Source organism: Sturnus vulgaris, chromosome 2 (assembly GCF_052056855.1).
Source record: "Sturnus vulgaris isolate bStuVul1 chromosome 2, bStuVul1.hap1, whole genome shotgun sequence".
NCBI classification, from domain to species: Eukaryota; Metazoa; Chordata; class Aves; order Passeriformes; family Sturnidae; genus Sturnus; species Sturnus vulgaris.
This window is the reverse complement of record NC_142244.1, coordinates 64,055,475-64,077,656: the sequence shown is the minus strand read 5'-3', so window position 1 is coordinate 64,077,656 and position 22,182 is coordinate 64,055,475. Positions and strand designations below refer to the sequence as shown.

Genomic DNA, 22,182 nt, shown 5'->3' with positions numbered 1-22,182 from the left:
GCTGATACAGCTCGATTGTTTCCATTCTCCCCTCTGCCTGCCTATTTACTCCTAGCACTTTATCCAAATTCTTCCTCTTTCTCATCTCTGTTTCCCATCCCAGCATCTGATCCTGAAGTTGTTTCTACTTCAGAGTTGTTTCAGGCAAGCTCTCACCGAAAGAAATGGAAGAGTTAGATTTCTCTCATCACCAGGAAGAATAGAGGCTTAAGGACCAGATCTGGACATTTCAAAATTTCCAAATGGGTTTTGAGCCTAGCAGAAGACTTCAAAAGGGAACAGAAAAGTTTTCCCTTTTTTTCTGTATCAGTTACTTCATCCCCAAAATAATAAATAAAAAAGCATGATTTCATATTAATTATGAACTCTTATTTTTCAAAATACTATCTCAACTAGTGTTAGCACTTGGAAACTTCCCAAAGCTTATTTGATTACTTATTTACAAAACTTAGACTAATTTGTATCTACAAGGAAAAATACATTGAAGCAGAAATCAGCATTAAGTCTTTTTAACAGCTGCCTATAGAACAAATATATGAGGTGCAGACAATGAGGTATTTAAAACTGCCTACAAATCATAAATATAATTCTTGATGAATCATGTTCAGAATTCTTCAGATTTCATTACTTGCAAATGTTCATCTTAGCTCTCCATCTTATTTTGTATACAAGGTATTGCGAGAAAAAAAAAAACAAAACAACCAGAATTCTTATATACAAACACATAAATTTTAGCATTGAGAATTCTTTTTCTCTCCAAACATGGTAATAAATATAATTAGACTCTTACTGTGCTTTCATTTCTATAACAGGCAGTAATTTCATACTCACATGGGCTGCATTCTCACTCTCTTGTGGCAGCTTTGTACATATATGCAGAAGAAAAATCCCTGGACAGTTCTCACAGATTCAGGAAGGGGTGCAAATTTTAAAGGAAACTCTCACAGACAGCACTGGATGACCCAGTAGATGTACATGTTGACAGCTTTCCTTATATTTGAACTACATCCAGCCATCACAGGGCTGGAAACAGCGGTGTATCTCTGAACAGATTTTAAATGTGTCCTCCTTGTTATGGAGACTTTATGATCATCTTTATCTTATAGGCAGCACTAACAGCTCTTGACTTACCAGAAAATACATTTAAAACTTGTAAGAAAGAATATTTGAGCTTCATATCAATATTCTGATCATCCAGACAACTGTGTTAATTAACTGATAGGATGGTACAGTTTCAAATACAGCTGAAGTTCCAAAACATTTAGCCATCATGTAACACTGGTTCACAATTACTGCCATAGTCATCAATGAGGTTTTGAAACACAATACAATAAATCAGAGCAAATCACTGACCTCTTTTAATGAGGGTGGCTAGTCCTGCAACAGCCCTGAGGAAAATAGATACAGTGGGACTGCTCCTGAAAGGCTTTTTGCTGAAAGATGTTACAGGTTTCATGGCTCATGTCTTATATCCAAGATTGCTCCATGCATGTGGGCAATACTGGGACAGGAGTCTTGCAGGTGTGGTGGTTTGACCCTGGCTGGATGCCGGGTGCCCACCAAAGCCCCTCTACCACTGCTCTACCACTGCCCTCCACAAGTGGTCGGAGGAGAGAAAACATAACAAAAGGGTCATGAGTCAAGGACAGGGGGAGATCACAAAGTAATTACCATCTAAACAGATTCACTTTGGGGATATTAATGGAACTTATTACCAATCAAAATCACAGCAGGATAATGAGAAGTAAAACAAATATTAAAACCACCCTTCTCCCCATCTCTCACTCCTTCATGTTTTCTAGTTCCTCCCTCCTCTTTTGCAATGGGATTTATGGTCAGTTCACTACACCTTGGTTTTGCATCTGCTCAAGGAGAGAAGTCCTTCTCCTGAGTCAACACAGGGTCCCTCTCACGGGAGACAATTCTCCATTAACTTCTCCAGTATGAGTCCTCCCCACAGGCTACAATCCTTCCCAAACTGCTCCAGCATGGGTGCCTTTCCATGGAATGCAGTCCATCAAGAACAACCTGTTCCAGCATGGGTCCACCACGAGGTCACAAGTCCTACCAGGAAACCTGTTCTAGCATGGACTCCTCTCTTCTTGGATCTGCAGGTCCCTGCACCCTTATTGGCCTCCGTGAGCTCTAGGAGCAGAGTCTTCACTACAGGCTACAGGGGAATCTCAGCTCCGGTGCCTGGAGCTCCTCCTCCCCTGCTTCTTCACTGACCTTGGTGTCTACAGAGATGCTCTTTTCACATTTTCTCACTCCACTCTTCTCTGAGTGCAATTACCTCTGTGCAATAATTCTTTTCCTTCCTAAATATGTTATCACAGAGGCATCACGATCATCTCTGATTGGCTCAGCCTTGGCAAGTGGTGGGTTCATTTGGACCTGGGTGGCATTGGTTCTGCCAGACATGGGAGAAGTTTCAACTTCTCACAGAATCTGCTTCTGTAGCATCCTGGCCCTCACTACCAAAACCTGGCCACAAAAACCCAAAACAGCAGAGTAGACATGAAGAAAGCAGGTGGGTGTGCTCACCCTCACTGGGCTGGCCTATAAGAGTGGCTGAACACAGCTGCACAGCCATGAGAAATGACCTTTTTCTTTTTTAGTAGAGTCATTGCCATCTCAGTTTTACATTTTTTAGGAGAGTTGCTATTGATTTCAACTAATAGAGTCAATTTCTGATACGTGAATGCAAGTCACAGAAATGCATTTTAGCAACGTATAGTAAGAAAACAAGAAGGAAGTGGTGTGGAATAAGCAAAAACATTGTGCCAAGTCTTGACAAAGTTAAAACCATGCAAGTGCGTAAGCAGTGATTCTTAGTGGGTTTCTGTTCAGTCGTCTCCAAGAGCACACGAGAAAGAAAAATACTGGCCCAAGTCTCCACCAATTTCCTTTGAACTAGACAAATCTTGCATTCAGCAGCTTTATACTCTACAGGAAAAGAAACATGAGGTAAGTGGTGGCTAAATAACAGTCTTTTTCGAGGGAGTATAAAACACTAGTCAGAGCAGATTATTATCACATACCTTGGCTCTACAAAAAAACCTCTCTGCTTGATAAAATTCAATATAAATACAAACACTCAATTTCTAAACTCTTCAGAACGTGGTTCCACTGTCATCATGATTGTATGACGACAGTAAGCTGAAAATACAAGCAGTACTCCTCAAAAAAAATTATAGTGTTTTTGTATTCAGGATAGTACAGATGAGTATAAGTGAAAAGCTAAGACATTCAGTGGAAGTGATGTGAGGTCATCTCAAAGAGACACTGTCAAGACTGAACTAAATATGGACCAGGTTCCTTAGAACACACCACTCTCTCCTAATCCTATCCAGTAACAAGCTATTTCTTATGCTTCCCTTTTACTGCTTTATTTTGTTAATAAGCCCTCTCAAATTCACAGATAATGAACACACCAAAATCTATATTTAACTGGGTTCTTCTTCTTTGGATATTGCAAAATTCACAAAATAAAATCATACATTATATTAATATTTTGCTAATATAAAATGCTTTTTGAAAGCTTTAACTATTTTTCCTAGAAGTCAGATGATACTTCAAAAATATTTTCTTCTGAAAAAATAACCTATATGTCAGAGGCTCTCTGAAATTGTCTTTTTCTTTTTCTGACTTCTCTTGTTATTAGAGGCATTTGCATGAAGAAAAAAAAAAAGAGGAACCTTGTTTCTGTGAATTTATGTGTTTGTTCCTCATAGTAAACCATCGTCTTCTATGTATAACAGCATAATCCTGTCTACTGAAATTAGGAGTTATATCACAAATGTTAGGTCACTCTATTTTATGAAAGAATAAACTTTACGCATAGATAAACTCTGAAAAGTGGCAGACAAGGCAGGAGGGAGGTGCTGCAGGTGTGGCTTCTCTGAGAAGCTGTCAAAAGAATTCCAGATGTCCAACAGACTCAATTCAGGGTCCAAGACAGACCAAGCCCACAGCAGTAACTGGGATAACAGAGTTGATAAAGAGGGAGAATCCTAAGCAAGAGCAAATTCCAGACAGAGACAGGATGAGAATGTGAGATGGAAACAGCCCTGCAGACACCCAGTTCAGTGGGGAAGGAGGGGCAGGAGATGCTCCAGGCACCAGAGATTCCCCTGCAGCCTGTGGTGCAGACCCTGGTGAGGCAGCTGTGCCCCTGCAGCCCTTGGAGGTCCATACGGGAGCAGAGATCCTCCTGCAGCCTGCGGAGGAGACCCCACCAGAGCAGGTGCACACTATGGAGGGCCCACACTGGAGTGGTCTCCTGGCAGGACCTATGGATCCGTGGAGAGAGGAGCTCAGGCTGGAGAAGATTTGCTGGCAGGACCTGAGATCCCATGGGGGGCCCCTGCTGGAGCAGCCTGCTCCTGGAGGAATGCACCCTATGGAAGGGATCTGCGCTGGGGCAGTTTGTGAAGAACTGTAGGCTATGGGAAGGATCATATTGGAGAAGAATGACTTTCCCTAGATGAATCAGTCTTGCTTGTGAGATTAATTACTGAACGAACTCCCTTATTTCAATCCACAATCTTTTTTTTTTTATTTTCTCCTCCATTTTATTGATGGAGGGAGCATGGTAGAGTGGCTGGGTGAGCAGCTGGTGGCCAGCCCTGGTCAGGACACCACAGCTATTTTGGTATCAATGGAAATTGTAAACTCAAAAATTAAAAACCTCACTATTAAAAATCCATTAGGTACTTTTCTTCTTTTAAGAAAATACATTAAATCTGAACAATGTAGTGTGTATTTTGGATATGGACTTATAGGCTAGAGTTTCTACTTCTTCAATATAATATTTCTAGCTAATCTTTTTTATCATACATACCTTGTTGATAATAACCATCTCCTCCAACAAAAATGCAGGCAAATACCTCTACATTTTGCCATCTTTTCAAACCTGATTTATAATAAATCCTTGAATCTATTTATGAAATATGTAGCTCAGACTAATTTTTTTTTGCTTGTTATACTCACTGTAGCAAAATATACTTCTTAAGCTCAACATGGCAGCTTGAGTATCATAGAAGTTTAGATATTCTCTAGTTCAAAATGTTTCAAGAACAAAATTGTGGAGGATAGCATCATCTTCATAAATTAAAAAGAATATAGTAATTCCACACTCTGAATAATTTTAAAATTTGCCCAGATAAAGGATGGTTGGCAGCAAAGGTAAATGAAGGAGAGGGAAGAGAGTCTCAAAAATATTCCTCCCTTTCTCTGCAGGTATTTTTGCAAAAGTTTTGGTTACCACATCTTTACAGACAGATGGCAGAATACTCAACAGATGAGATACTTAGACAAATCAGTAATGTTAAATGCATGATCAATCATTGGCTACATTTAGAGAACTCGAGACCTTAGGATTTTGCTTGGAAAGTTATTGTGTGGAATGTGTGCTAACATTTCTCTGAGGTATTAAAATCTAGAGGGTATGGTTAATAGCTACTGATCTTCTCATCACCTCCTATGATACACATAGCATTTCAGTATCTCAACTAAAGTCTTGCAAAGTCTCTGAAGGCTAATAAATATTTTCCAATTCCATGGATTTATCTGTTTACACTATTTTAAATAGCTAGAGATGATAAAAAATAACCCTTCATTTTCCATACCATCATGACCTTTCTGAATGAGAACTGCCATAAAAGAAGATGCTGCAGCATTTCAAATCTTTATGACAGTGCCTGGCTGACTGTTCTTTTAACAGCTTGCTGGTTTCCTAATGATCCCTCTGTTTTATTTCTTCAGACCCATTTATTCCCAGGTTGGTATTATTTGCCAAGGACATACACTCTCTCTTTGTACAATATGCCTCCTCTCAAATACTGAATGAAATTACAAGATTTATTAAAATTACCTCTTACAATAAATATATTTATATGTGTATAAGGACTTGGTAACAGTCAGAGAAGCAATTTCACAATGTCATTGTGAAATATTATGGCCCAAAAAACTTGGATGTTCAACTACTTAAGTAAGATATTTGATCTTTATAGAAGAGAAATTAAAAATGGATTAAAATCCATATTCTTATGCAATAGTGGTAGGCAATAATGGGACATTTTGGGTTTACTAAACTGAATCTACAGTTTGAAGACACAATGTCTCTTGGAAGATCAGCACAAAGCCTGGAATATTTGAAGGAATTTGTTATCATTCTAGGGAAACAATCTAGTAATGTTATGGTAATTGTCTTTAAGGATAAATGTACAGCCAGGATTTTAGGAAGGAAGAACTTCTTTAATTAGAACAATTGACACAGTTAGAGAAAACAGACAAATAAGCTATTTTTCAAATCCTGAAAATTTGCATGCTTGAAAGCCTGTCAACCATTCAAGCTACATCAGCTAGTTTATTAAAGCTTATTATATTTGCCAAGACAAAATGAAGTATAGGTCAAAGGCTGGTAACATCTCAAAAGATGATATTACATACTAATGAAAGTGTTGCCTGCATTTATTTTTTTCTCTGTTTATACTTATTTTTCAACTAGCTTCCTGAACTGCACCATACTCCTGCAACCACTTATGCCTCCATTCAACACACAGGTTACATCAACGATGGCAAGGGCAGGGAAAATAAGTGTGTTTGCATTAGAAATGTTACAATTGCCTTAATGAAAGAATCTTCTTTCTAATTCTTTTCCTCTATTATCTCTGTGAAGAGAAAATACCATTCTATGGCTGCATTAATATTTTCTAATCCATATGAAAATGACACCCTGATTTACTTCAGATTTTCTAAAATTAATGAAAAGTAAACCCTAAGTATATCAGTATACATAGAGAGAAAATATGTTCAAATTGAAAAAAAAACCCACAAAAACAAAACAAACAAACAAAAAAAGGTTTAATGATTCCTCCACTAGGGAGGACATAAAATTGTACTGGGTGAAAGAAATGGGTATGCAAATTACACATGCATAACTGGATGCCATTTACTTTTAATGTCTGACCTCTAATTTTCAGAAACAGTCCATTTAATTAAGGGATGTTATTATTGTACTCCTCATTAGATCCACACTCTTAAAATAATCACTGTTCAGAACCTGATCTGTTAGACTGAGCTTCCCATTTGACTTCCTGCCTTCCAGAACTATTTGATCTATCAGCTGTTCACAAAAATCCTGATCCATTTTAGCATACCGTCCTAAGGAAAGGTGAGCCTCTCTTAAAGGCAAACAGGAAATAAAAGCAGCTAAATTCCTCTAATTTTTAAATTCTTTTTCCTGATGAAATCCCTCAATAAATAGTACTAGCAACAGTAACAAGAGGATGTTTTAAAATATGAAATGAAGTCTTTATTTCAGAATAAAGTGGCGCACACATCACATCACATTTATTTGGTCTCATCACACTTACTTGGTCTCAGTGTGTCTTACATAAGATAGCAAAGCAGGGAGATCTTAGGACTGTAAAGCATTCATAATGAAAGCATTTCATTTCAACCAAGTTACTCATTATGTGACAAGCAATAGAGACCAAAATAGTACTTCAGTGATGTCCTTTTTTTGGTTGGGTTTTTTTTCATTCTGTGTGATGAGCCAGATAATACAAGTCATCAATACTTATTCAGTTCATAGGGAAGCAAGAAAGGACACCTGAAAATTTAAAAAAACAAAAGATAAAACACAGCATAGAAGGGGGAAACCAACACCAAAATTATTCATTTTTTGCTTTGGTTTTCATATTACTTTCTTCATTTTCAATGTGGATTTAGCTGTACTGAAAATTTAATTTTCCATCATCATAATCTCCAATTTAACACTCTTAAAAATTATGTCTTTGTAGTAATTTCTCTCTGAGTTTCTGGTTCTTAATTGTAGAGGCTCATCTTGAATTCCCACACTGACACTAGCTAAGACAGAAGAAAAGGTGGTAAGAAGTAGTCAGCATGGATTCACCAAGGGAAAATAGTGCTTTACCCATATAATAACCTTCTATGATGACGTGGCAGGATACGACAATGAGGGGAGAGCAGTGGACCTTGACTACCACAACTTCATCAAGGCTTTTGACAATGTTTCCCATAGTATCCTCTTAGTTAAGCTCAGGAAATGTGGATTAAGTGAATGGACACTGAGTTGGATGCAGAAGTGGCTGAATGGCAGAGCAGAATCCATTTGCAGGCCTGTAGTCAGTGGCATTCCCCAGGGATCAGTACTGAGTCCAGCCTTATTCAGCTTGTTTATCAATGTCCTGGATGAAGGGGTAGAATGTGCTCCCAGCAAGTTTGCTGATGATATGGAATGGGGGAGTGGCTGACACAGCTGAAGGCTGTGCTGCCATTCAGTGGGACCTTGATGGGCTGGAGAGTTGGGCAGAGAGAAACCTGATGAGGTTCAGCAAGGGCAAGGGAAGGGTCCTGCCCCTGGGGAGGAATAACCAGCACAGGATGGGGCTGGCCTGGGGAGAGCAGCTCTGCTGGGAAGGACCTGGGAGCATTGGGGGATGAGAAGCTGAGCATGAGCTGGCAGAGCTGGTGTGGCCAGCAGGGCTGTGGTATCCTGAGGTGCCTGCAGAGGAATGTGGCCAGCAGGCTGAGTGAGCTGATAGCCCCCCTCTGCTTGGCCACAGTGAGGCCACATCTGGAGTGCTGTGTCCAGTTCTGGGCTACTCAGCACATGAAAGACAAGGAGCTACTGCAGAGGGTCCAGCAGAGACCAAAAAGATGATGAGGAGACTGGAGGATCTTTTATGAGAAGAGACTGTGAGAGTTGGGCCTGTTTAATCTAGAGAAGACTGAGAAAGGATCTCATCAATACATGAATATCTCAAAGACTGTTGCAACATAATGAGGAGCAAAGGCCATAAACCAAACCACAAGAAGTTTCACCTCAACACGAGGAAGAACTTCTTTACACTGAGGAACAGGCTGCCCAAGGAGGTCACGGAGTCTCCTCTCTGGAGATATTCAAAACCCTCCTGGGTAACCTGCTCTAGGTGACCCTGCCTTGGCAGGGGGTTGGACTTGATGATCTCCAGAGGTCACTTCCAAACCTAAAATTGTGTGATTCCGTGATCCTGTGAACATATAAATAAAATTATTATGTTGGATGCCAGAAACCTGGCTTTTTTGAGCTTTCTGTGCTCTCCAGGGCACTGGCTCCCTGGAGATCACGGCTTTTGACCTGAGGCTTTGGAGAACGTTTCCAAATTTGAGAAATGAAGTTAAAATCACAGGTGCGTAGTTAAATAGAAGTGTATGCTTTCACACGGTGAAGCGCTTTACGTTTGAGGTTTTTATAATATAGTAATAAGTATGGGACAAAATGGAGGATTTTGGGTAGTGTCCCTTTCTGGTGTTCTTCCTCTTTCTTCATGATTTCAGGTAGTAGTTTCTGGTTAGGCAATTAGTGTCATACTGAGGGTCACAAAAATTTGGTTATTAAGTTAAAAGTAATATAAGTGTTATTTCTCTATTAGACTGTTTAGCTTTAAGAAATCTTGTAACTAACTAAATCTCACTCCATTTTGCTTGCTTCTAGCTAATGGCTAGAAGTGTAACTGAACTTTCTGTACTTTTTATAAGATTTAATAAACGATCAAGCCCGAACATGAGAAAATCCGTTTCCTTCATGTGTTTTTTAATCTTGGCTCTGAGTAAAAACAAAAGAAACTCCAAACAAGCCACTAATTAAATGGTGCAAAACACCACCACCATTACATAATTACTTCACAATAAATCATCCACTTTATTTTAGAGATTAGAGGTACTTTGCTATTTTTAAATTTTCTATGGAAGAGTTATTGTTCTGAGTTGGAAAGGACCTATGAGACCCATCAAAGTCCAACTCCAGACCCTTTACAGGACAAGAGACATACCACATGCCTGAGAGCTTTTTTCAAATGCTTCTTGAACTCTGTCAGGCTTGGCACTGTGACCAGTTCCCTGGGGAGCCTGTTCCAGTGCCCAAACACCCTCTGGGTGAAGAGTTTCTTCCTGATATCTAACATGAACCTCTCCTGACACAGTTTTATGCCATCACTTTATTCTCTAAACTACTAAGGCAAATCTCTTCCACAAACCCATATAACCCCAATAGTGTCAGTGCCTTTAAACCCACAAGACACTTCTGTTCTTTGTTAGAAAATCTGTAGAGTGATTGATCTGTAGATCTAAGACAGGCAGATCTTGAGTTCCCATTTCTGTGAAGAAATAGCAGACAAAGAGACTACACCACAGAAATACCCTGCAGAAGACAAAAGCCAGTTAGGCTGGAAACTATGGAAAGCGTAGTGAGACACATACACAGGGAATCAAAAGCCTGGTGAGTACCATATCCATACCAAAAATGAATAGCAAATATTCAGCCATCAAAAGTGTTTTTGAAGTGTGGCATACAGTATGAAGAACGCTATACCGTTCTCTTCAAAATTTATTATATTTTCATGAGTCTAATCAAAATTTGCAGATCATGTTGGATAATTTTAGGGTATATAGTTCTATTATCTGATTATCAGTAGAGAAAATTTGCAGACATAATTTATTGCTTACAGTGGAAAGCTTAACTATAGCACCACAAGGGTCTTGTACTCTTCTCTATACACCTATCTATATATTTTGACACTTCATTCTACCATGGACATCACTGCAAGTATTCTACATCTTGACAGCCTCCTTAGTAACAACTCACCCTCCTTCTGTACTCACAAGGGTATCTAATTAGTCCTTTAATCTTCCTGTAGTATATTAAAGTATGGATTACCACCACAAAAAATAACATTTTCCTTCTTCTGAATGGAGACATTTATAGTCTTAATCTGCTAACACTTACCATTTTGTCAATGTATCAACTCTTGTTTCTGGTTTTGCAACTTCATCAAAAGAAAAAAGATTGAGAGAGATACATTCAAAGTAAAATCATGTACACTAAAATATGGCCTAGAGTGAGACATTATAAAATTTCCCAGGAAAAATTTCTCACATTCTTCAGGAGATGAAGTCAATAGTGGTGTTAAGGAAAATTCCCCAAATCAAAGTTATCTGCACACTATAGCTCAGTATCCTCAGATCTGTTTTTCCCTTTGGTTCCAAAGGCCAGCGCCCCCATGATCCTCAGTAACAGACTACACCACTTTCCAACACAATTCACCAATTGTATATGTAATTCAGCCTTTCTAATATCTCATTCTTACTCTTGCAGCAGATGCCTTCCTTTCTTTAGAGGGAGAGAATAATGGCCTTTTACCTCATTCTCCACCCAATTTTTGCATAACCTATCTCAGATTATCACTAACAACAGAATTTTTTCCTTTCAAGGGCAAAAGGATAATATATTCTTTTGTATGTTTCCTCCATACGAATTATAATTTGTGCTCTGCATCCACCTCTAAATGAATTATGAATCCCTGGAATTCCTGAAAAATAACTAAGTGTGAATTTTTAAAAGTTATGTTAGACCAGTGACCATGTAACTTACTGGGAGTACTAAAGGATCCTGCTGCTTATAAGCATCTGAAGAAAGCCTGCAAGGTCTAAAGAGATTCTATTCTAAAAGATACAAGGGAAGGCAGAGGCAATCTATCATGCCCCATAGCTTTGAAAAATTGAGAATGTTTGACACTGAGATTATGACACTACAAGGCCATATTATCAAACATTTTGAAAAGTGTGATTTACCACAGCCCTAACAGCATCCCTACCCAGTGATCTTTGTACTGCCGAGCTGCATCCCATGACATCTCTGATGATGTCATCAGCGAGTCAAATAAAAGCTCTGGAGACATCTGACATGCTGAGATTAGGGAGATTAGAAGCAGATGTGATGCACCAAATATTAAGTAATATTACATATTTGATTGATTGCTGAACTTTGTTCATTTACAGCCAAGTTTCTGTTGCATTTCCTTCTCCTCAAGATTTATGTCCTTATTTGCATGTTAATGTGCTTTGAGTCAGAGCAGATACTCAGTAAGCAGATAAGGAATAAAAGCCCCTTTAAAAATAGACCATGAAATGCACTTTATGCCTGTTTGTGCAATCTGTAAAGATAATGCTGCAGACTACACTCATAATAAGATTGATATTAAATATATTTTGAATATGACAATGTGATAATATGAAAGGATGCTCAAGCTCCTTCTAATCTCATTCTCCCTTTCTCAGTAAGAATCATGAAACTCAGATTTGGCCTTTTAATGGGTTAGATATACCTTATCAGAATATTTAAAGTGCTCTGCCAAAGCCAATTTTAAGAGGCCAGGTGGTACTTCATGAAGAGAAACTGCATAAAATGCAGCTGAATAAAAAAGGTCTTGACAAGGATATGTTCCTTGTGGAAGAATATTAGGTACAAACTAGAACAAGAAAATGAGATGTTAGGAAGGCTTTTGTTCTTCTGTAGAATAAATGCTGAAGCATTCAGGAGCTCTCACTATCAAGAGCATTTGAATTCTGCTTTTGAAAGGAAAAAGCATGGTGGGGGGAAAGTGGTGGCTCTCTTGGCTAAATGTGAAAATGGCTTCCAAAACAAACGGATTTCCTCAAATGCCCATCTGATAAATACATTGAAATTACTTTTAGTTTAAACTTTTCAATGCTAATTTATTCCCCTTTCTCCTCTCACATATCAGTTGCATGTCTAGTTTTTGTCTGTTGTTTAATTAGATTTAGGCTTCTCAGAGTGCACAGAAGAAAAGGCAAGATAGCTAAACTGGTCTGGCAGAACAGAAGAGGCATTCAGTACAGCTGTGCCAGAGTCTGGAGTTTCAATTCTTGTCAGATTTTCTTTCTGTGTACTTGTACAAACTGAGAGGTTGCCCTCTAAATACTAAATTAATTCTAGTAGAAGACAAAGCTGACTGTAACCATAGTAGAACAAGAGTTCTCAAGGTTTTCTTAAATGGAAGTTTCTATTTGCAGAGAAGAGAATGTTTTATTGAAATTCTCTTGGTATTCTTACAATACTGGAAATAACAATAAAATATAATATAGGCTTTTGGGAACAGAAAATTTTTCTAATGGAAAAACACTTCAAAATATGGTAAGAATATGGTGATGGGTAAATTTTTCCAGACAGTAAAATATATTCTACACAGAGATAAATCTGCAGGATTATTTAATCTATACTTGCTTTCGAACAAAAATATTGACAAGTTCATTTCTTTGGCTCTGTGATGCAAAAGAGGCCTGATTCAGAAAAAGGAAATATAAGAATTGCCAATGCTTTTATAAATAAATGTGGATTCTTATTCAGAGAGAGGGAAGATTTCTGATCTTCTGGGAAATAAAAAGCTACACAGGAACCACAGTCTTAGGAGAAATTTACTATTCACTTTGAAATGACCCATGAAAATATTGCAGCCAACAGCAGATCAGGTAAATCAACAGATAATAAATTCTTTTCCATTCCATCAGGAAAAAAAATTCTGCTACTGAATATTAGATCCATAACATTCTCAGGCCCTGTTTTTGGATTTCGTCAATAAGATCTTATACAAGATGATTACTTTTTCTATATGCCTAGGAAATAACCCCCTTTAAGTTTTCTGATGAATGCTTTTATCAAGGTACATGTTAACAAAGGTTTTGTTTCAGCCTTAGGAGAGGAAAGTTCTGCTCATTTAGGTGCTTGGAGCTGTCAAGAAGGTAGATTAGGTGCAGCACACAAAATGAATTTTTGAAAGGATCACTAGCTAAGAACAAATGGAAGTCATTAGAGAAGCCTATAGCCTAGTTCAAAGAACCTCGTTAAGCCTCCTCTGCTGACAGGTTTATCAGCTGATTGCAAAGAAAAGTTGCTCACAAAAGAAGAAATCATAGTCTAAATATGAAGACATGCTAGTAAGTCAAAAATTCTCTGATGGCCTTGTGGAAGCCCACACCTTTTATCCATCCGTACTTCTGGTTTCCAGGTATGAACTTAGTGGCAAGAATTTTATGGACTGAAAGAGCATGAAGCCAAGAGTTGTTAGGTTTAATTTCCTTTACCTGTGTGGCCAAGATGCCTTTATCTTGCTCTAGCACTGTTGAAGCATGTAAATCTTATAGGTACATGAATCTTGGATTGCTTCTGGAGATTTTTCTATTAAGTTTTCCACTGAGTGTGCTGGAACAGATGCACAAAGGACCTCTCCTATAAATACGTTGGCACACTTAGCTGAGTAATTAATTCACTGCAGAAAACTGTTATTTGACAAAGGCCCTTTTGAGATAGCTGCTTCAGGCTGTATTACTTTCAAAACAACAGCTTTTGTACATTTTCTGCAATTGTATGTACATTTTGCTGCTCATGATTCGTACATATATCAAATACAATGCCTAAGTCTTTTCTGTTGACATTGCCAACTTGATTAATTGAGTCTTGTTGATTTTTCAGTCCTTCAAGTTCTGCCTTAAAAGAAAAGAAATCAAGTTTGAGCTTTCAGTTATGGATGCTTGCTCACTAAATATCACAGCAAAAATTCTTTCACACTCTCAGCAAGCTAGCAATTCAGAACATACTGAAAACTTTGTTTCAAGACTGGAGAAAAATCATGTATTTATATTCCTTTCCCAACTTTTCCGATTCTTTTTGCACCCTTTATAACTTTCCCCAAGATCCAGAAATACCCTCTGGATCCTCTGAAGCTGAATTCATATGGTATTGGTACTGCTAGCAGTATTAAAAACACAGGCTTTAAAGTGGGTTTGCTGCTCCTTAGGACTGAGGTCTGTCAGGCTTGCATTGCTTGAAATAATTTTAACCAGTCTGTTCCTTTGCTCTAGTTTATTTAAATGTAGCATATTTTTTTCCTACTGAACAAGTGGATAAACCTAATTAGTTTTCCTTTTACTAATCTCTGTATGGTGTAAGAATAATTTTATAAAGACAATAATTAACAGGTAGTTGTTCCTGCAAAGTGAAACATTCATGTCACTGAGATAATGAGGGAGTGCAGCAGAATATGGGCCTGGTACACAGCAAGGACCTTGAGATAGTAACAGTCCTGTAAAGGGATTATGAGACCAGGATGACAACAAAATGGACACGGGTGGACACTGGAAATCCAGAAAATGGAAAGTTAAAATCAACTTGCAGGCATGAAGCTTGGTAAAAGCAGTTTTAGGGGTAAAAAATAAGAAAAAAACAGCATAGATAAAAACACCATGTAACATAAGCTCAGCTATAACGAGACCTTGCAGAGCAGAGACAAAAAAGCAAGGTGTAGCACTTGTTAGCAAGTAAATAAACAAGATCCCAAATGGCTCCTAGAGTACAGAAGAAAAACACATCATGACCGTACTTCTCCCAACAATGGATTCAGAATTTTGACAGCAGACTGTACACTCCACACAAGTACACCTTTAAATCATTCAGTTTAGAATCCAGAACGTTGGGAAAATAACCATAATGTTGGAAAAGTAACCATACCACCAGCATAAAATCAAATAAGCAATGAACAACAAAAAACTACCTACTGGCACCATATTTGAATTGCTGGGTCCATTTCTGGGCTCCTCATTACAAGAGACACATGGACCAGGAGACAGGACTGAGTTTGTCAAGGGAGCATGGAGATGATGGAGCTCGTGGAGCATCTGTCCTGCCAGGAAAGGCAGAGCAACCTGGGACTGTTCAGCCTGGCAAAGACTCAGGAGGATCCTACCCATGTGTACAAATACCTCTTAAAGAGAGTAAAGAAGACAGAGAAAAAACCTTCTCAATGGTGTTCATGGACAGGACAAAAGACAACAGGCATGAATTGAAATACAGAAAATTGCAATTAAACATAAGAAAAAAAATTCTTCATCATAAGGGAGACACAGGTTGCACAGTGAGGTTGTTGTCTCCATCCTTGGAGATACTCAAAGCCCAGTGGGACATGGCCCTAGGCAACCTACCTCAGTCTGCTTTGAGCAAGCCAGTTGGACTAGGCGCTCTTCAGGGGTGCTTTACTAAACTCAGCCATCCTGGGATTCTGTAATCATGTGTGAATCTACGATTCTATGAAAAGAGGAAGTGTGTGCACAATTTTTAACACCTTTCTTTATGACTCCTTTTTCTATTTTTTAATAGTTATATCTGGACTAATAATAATTCACTGATGAAACGGTTTAGATGCTATTAGTTTATATATAAGGTGTTTTTCTTTTCCTATAACAGGGTTTTGAATATTTCCAAAGTGCAAATGTATATATGGAGTGTAGTCAGTGACTGAGCATGTATTCACTAAGAGAGCTCATTTTGTTAGGGACTGTACTTATCACTTCTTCACTTCTATAGAGTGTTTAAATCTTCTTTTTAAAGGGTTATGTTTTAGTTTGTTGAAGGTCAGTCCAGTCACATAGATGGTTCCAGCCCTAATACAGTGTGAGTAGCTGACAAAGAGTTTTTATGAAGTTTGCTACCCTTATTCACAACTGGGAGCAATCATGGTAATTCTCAGATTACAGCAATAAGTGGAGCATATTTCATTAGGTTTATGTTTCCTATGCAGTAGCCACAGCAACTTAGTATTTTTTGTGGGAAGTTTTTTGGTTGGTTGGTTGGTTGGTTGGTTGGTTGGTTGGTTGAGAGTTTTTGTCTTTTGGGGGGTTTCTTAGCTTTTTTTACTAGACTTGAAATAGGTTTCCACCTTATGTATTACATGGTTTGGGTTTTGCTGACTTTTTCTATTAGCAGTAATAGTCCTCTAGTTTTGAAAACACAACTGTCAATTACTATGAAGCAGCTCTGAGTTGCTCATTGTTGCCTTTGGCAAGAAGGGTGGTTGACACTGAAAGATCTCATAGGATCCTCAGTGAAAAAGTAAACACAGACAAAAATGAGAACTTGCAAGTACCACAGAAAGAACAGAGAGCTCACTGGTCAGGAAAATAAACATTTCCAAAGCCTCAGAATGAGAGACAATTTAAATTAAAACTATTATATCTTATAGAATAGAAGTCGAAGTCCACGCAATTGCTTTTTGATATTTACACAGAAACCAGATGGATTTTTTTAGCACAGAGGATATCGGGATACTGCAACGAAAGATGGGAATCTCATAATAAAACTCAGATATGAAAAGCTCTCTATGAAAAGTTCTGTCCAGCAGATATTTTGTTGTGAACTAGCATTAGCCTCAATGTGAGTATCATACATTATTTCTATGTCATACTGAATGCTATAACTCCCTCGGCAGAAAAAATAAGAGACGAGGTCAATGAGAATGAAAAAAGAGCTGCAAATACTTATGCATCTTGTAAACAAACAGTGTGAAATTTTTCCACTACTAAACACAACAGAACTGATCATAATTAGTAATTTCTGATTCAAAAGGTAATGCCATTATTTTGTCAGTCTGCTTCTGCTGATAATTGCAAATTACATTTGCAAATAGGGAATTATTTTTCTGCCACAGAGTTTTTTATTTTTTAATGTTTCATGCATGTATTTTAGATAACAATTCATATTTTCTGGTTAGCAGCAAAATGGATATGCTTTATCATATAAGTGTACAAGACATAAAAGAGCTTGTACAGGAGATGTGGTGCCGTGTAACAGCAATGATTCTAAACCCTGATCCTTCAGTCAGCAAACAAATACTAAAATCTGAAAAATGAGGAATTGCAATGTTTGCCTGGGGTTAAGTGGGCCAACTATCTGGTTTCAAATATAGCATGACAGTAAAATTTGCTATTTATATTGTCATGAAAGCAAAAGCAGGGGCAGTAGAACCTACAGGTAGGATATTTGAGACAGAGAGACTAACCTGCTTGTACAGTGTTGGAGTGTTGCTGATGAGTCTTCTGAGAATAAAATCAATGCTCATGCAAAATCAGCTTCTGACTGTCAGTCAGTTTCACTCTGGATAAAGTCAAGCAACATTCAGAGTACTTGTTTTTGCTTCTGTCAAAAAACAAAAACATTGAAACTCATAATTAATTATTGTGTTTAGTGAAATATTACATAAGCCCAGCCAGTGTCAGCAATAGGCAAAGATACCAGTTTTGGGTTCTTTCACTATTGGCATTTTTGTCACATCTCATCAAAGGGCTCCCCTGTCCTTCTGTTATAGCTCTCATGCTGGGCCTCCATGATGAGAGTCATACTCTAATCAATCAATATCTGCTACTCCTGCTGCTAGCTGAAGAATAGTGTATCACATCACCTGTCTTCCTGTTAATTAAAGGGGATCCTGCTTGTGACATTTCTACAACAGATTAAAAGATAATGTAAGAAGAAAAGGCTTTTGTTAACCTGCAGCTTCAACTCAGCTCTTCACCATGGGAGTTTTCTCTAATTCAACTGTTTTGCATACGATATAGCAAGAATAATTAAGCTGTAAGGGAAAAAAGAGTGAACTGACATGACAACTAGTGGATCCCTTACTGAACAGGGAGCCTCCCTAACAGCTGGCCAAATGGAAAGAGATCCAGTGCATCATCTCTTCTCCCAGATTTCTCTGTTAAGCCTCTGAATATTAAGTAATTTTGTCCCCTGAGGCTTTTGCTTACAGAAGTAAATGTCCAGGACTGTTCTCTGACATCCAAGTAACTCATACAGAACTGCCCACATCATATATTGAATGTCTAAACCCTTGAAAATAAGATAACCTCCATAAACAACTATTTCAAATGCCCCTAGTCTTTTTGAATACTGGAAAGTGGTACAGTATAAGCATTTGAAATTTTTCCCTCTTTCTATTGATGATAGTATGTAACGTCATAAAGAATAAAAATTCTGAGGCGGGAGAACTTAGTTTTGCATGCACTTTTCACACTGTGAAAAGCAATGAACTCCTATTTGCTGAGATGTCTATTTCACATACATAGCAAAGAAACCCATCAGTTTCAACCTTTTCAAGAGTTTGCAAGAAATGGAATGACTTATAAGAAAGATTCTCAGTTTTGCACTTAAATATGGAGAATCTCTGATTTCTTTAAAGACAGTGAAAATCAGTAATTGAAACTGAGAAGTTGGCTTCAAGTTTCTTTTCTGATGTTGTGAGACTGCACTGCAATGTTCAGTACATCACAGCTTCTAGGTGTGCACATTGTGAACCAGACACTTTCAGACATATGGAATGAGTAAATCTGATCAGAATATTTTTATGAGTTCTTCTTGCATGTTTTCCTCCGAAACACTTTCTGAACATAAGGACTATCTCAAGATGAATTACTTTTGCTCCCTTCCTAATCACTTCTATAGTCTTACTGCGCTCAGCATGTTAGAAAAATAGATGGGCTAAAAAGGAACACTAACAAACAACCCAAAAATCCCACAGATTCATGAACTGTCTACATTTTCCATCTGTAGAAGTCTTTGTATGTCTAATGTGCCTGCTATTTTTCCTGTTCTGGCACTGGCACAGTAACCCCTTCTCATGTCCCCAGAGGTGCTTGCATTCTCAAAACGTTGGTAGATCTTCAAGGTCCTGGATCAGTTAACAAGTTGTGCTGAAGGCTTTTGACAATGCAATCCATCAGATGATCAAAGTCTTCAATTGAAGCACTCTGAGAACTACTCAGATAGTGACAGGTATTCAACAAATTCTTCTCCTGTCAAGTGTGCACTATAACCACAGAATTCATGAAAAAAAAAGGAGAGATATTCATCCCAGGGAAATTTTATGATCATACCTTGGTACAAGTCTCTAGCCCTCATTTTAAAAGAGATTGAGGTTCCAGTTGAATATTGGCACCTCTGGCAGTCTCAGAAAAGGTTTTTAATTTCTTGAAAATAAGAGAAATTATTTCTACCACCACCATTTCTTCTCTGCTTTCCTGTGGTTAATTTTTAAGTGTCTCGTTGGTACAAAGTAAGGCTCCCATACTCATGTATCTAATTCTTGACAACTCCTCAGGCAAGGATGCAATGTACCTAAAAGCTAGGTTTTGCTACCAGAAATTCCTCTAGGAATCTTAACCTTAATGCCTGCTGCTGCCTGCTTCATGACATGTCATTTTGGAGATTCTCTGGATGCCAGTGGAGCTTGTCCCTAAACAGCCTGGCAAACCATCAGAGAGATGCTCTATCTTGTGCCTCTCTTCAAGTTTGCAGTATCAAGTTCATGACAAGTCATCCTAGAATTAAAAATAATTATCCTCATTGCATGATATTTATTGCAGTGGGAAAACAAGCATGTAAATGCCAAACAATTTCAGAGCAGAGTACAAGTCATGACCTGTTTCAGTTTGGAAGCGCACTTGAGCTATCCATTTGCAGTGCATAAATTGCAAATCTCTGATGCAATATTGACTGATATAATCAAGCAGATTTTGTAGCACTCTCTAATATTTCAGGCACAGCTGAGCTTTACTGAATTTTCTCAAGTATTCAAAAATTACTGAAAGCCTGAATGAATGCAAAGTAGCACAAGCATTCCCCATCAGATGGTTACCAACAGTGTGACAGATATATTAAGCAAAGATAATTACTGCTTATAATCCAAGAGACAGAAATTTTTTTTGGTGCATATGTTTGTTCATGCAATGATTACCATGTATAAGAATGAGTATACAAGGCAATAACAGATTTCTTCCCTTTGGGAATGTTTGTGAGTCATATTACAATAAAAAATGAGTTCTTTTTGCACATGTACATAAAAATGCCACTTATTATGTAAATTCAGTCTGCCCAGCATTAACTTACCTCTGTTATTGAAAAACACTTTAACATAAGGCCCCCAAGTCCACACTGCGGGGGTGCAGTTGAATGACTTTCCTACCACTCACATAAAAATAAATTAATTAAAATGGAAGTGATCATGAATCAAGTCTATGAAGAAATTGTTATCCCCATAAACTGCCTCAATATAGCCTAATTTATGCAGAAAGTCTATCTAATTACCATAGCACATTGAGATTTCTGGGATGACACAAACATTTGAAATAAAGCAGAGTGATTATCTAATTAATGTTTGGTTGTAACTACCAGTTACTGTCCATCATTGTCAAGTCTCTGAGTGCATACGCCTCCTTTTTTCTTGTTTAAACATAAAAGTTCCAAAGACTTACAAAAGGGTTTGGGATTTTTGGAAGGGTTTTTTTTGGTTTGTTTTTTTTTAAGAACACAAAGGAAGGCAATCTCAGAGAAAAAGAAAAACCTTCTTTGTTCTGCTAATCCACAATTCAGAGACGTCCCAGATATTTGGCTTGAACTTGTCTTTGGAGTGGAGCTGTGCTTTCAAATTTTTAAATTCCTCTCCCATAGGATCATCTCGTTCCCTTGCTAAGAATTTCAAAATAAATTTTAACCTTTTCTATTTTTTCAGAAAACATTATGTACTTGTTTACTCTAATTAAAACAACTTCACACTGTAATATGCATTAAATATGAAGCTAGGGCTTCAAAATAAACCAAACATTATGAAACAGTAACTTAAACAACTTGGTAGAACCATTTCTAAAACTATATTAAATTTCACTGATTTTTTAAATTGCTGAGTTTTATTTTAATAATTATCAAATACTTTATAAGGGAGAATGTGAAAGCAATTTTGGCTTCATATATCTAGTCTGGTTTTATTTAATAAACTTCCAGTAATTAATAGCATCAGTGGTTGAGCCACAACTCTTGAGACAAGTGGTGAAAAAGAGACTCATGAGAGAAAAGAAGAATTCAAGGTTGTATTCCTGAGATCTATTCAAGATCTTGGCTAGTTAATATTAATGCTTCCCAGGTGTGCAGTCTTATTTGTTATAAATGTCTGGATTCAGCTGAGCTGCTGAATAGCACTCTGAGGCTTGTACTTTAGGGGGATTCAAAAACTTCATTTTCCTCCAACCTAGTCAGGCAGATAAGAAACACCCCACACAGATTTGCAGTGAGCACCAAAGTGAGGACATTGTGGGTCACCATCTCATTTTAAAACCGTGCCAAGAACAAACACTTCACTTGAAGGAGGTAGAGGCTTAATCCCCTTCCTCTTGACAATGTTCATATCCATTGCTCCATTCCACCAGAAGGAAAGCTCAGCACATAAGCCCATGACCTATTCTGAATTAGGTTGTTTTCCATACCCCTCTCATGTACACTCAGGTACAGCTGTTGGCTGATTTCTGGGGTGTCTACCCAAAGAGATCTCATGCTCCCCATGCTCATACAAGTTGCTGCATAGTCAGATCAAAAGTCCATCTAGCACAGAAGCCGGCTTGCCATGCTAGCCATGAACTGATACTATGAGAAAAGTAACACAAAAGGTGTGTAAGGCTTTCCTTTAATACTTTCCCCACTCCAACTATTTTCAACATAAC

General features: G+C 37.9%; 1 long non-coding RNA gene across 1 annotated transcript in view; it reads right to left on the bottom strand.

The window, feature by feature from the left end:
* The window catches only part of LOC148224828 (uncharacterized), a 127,089-nt gene that overhangs the window by 65,123 nt on the left and 39,784 nt on the right, over window positions 1-22,182 (bottom strand). Inside the window, exon 4 of the long non-coding RNA XR_015801522.1 lies at window positions 17,697-17,833. This is a non-coding gene — a long non-coding RNA (uncharacterized LOC148224828). The remainder of the gene's footprint in view (window positions 1-17,696; window positions 17,834-22,182) is intronic.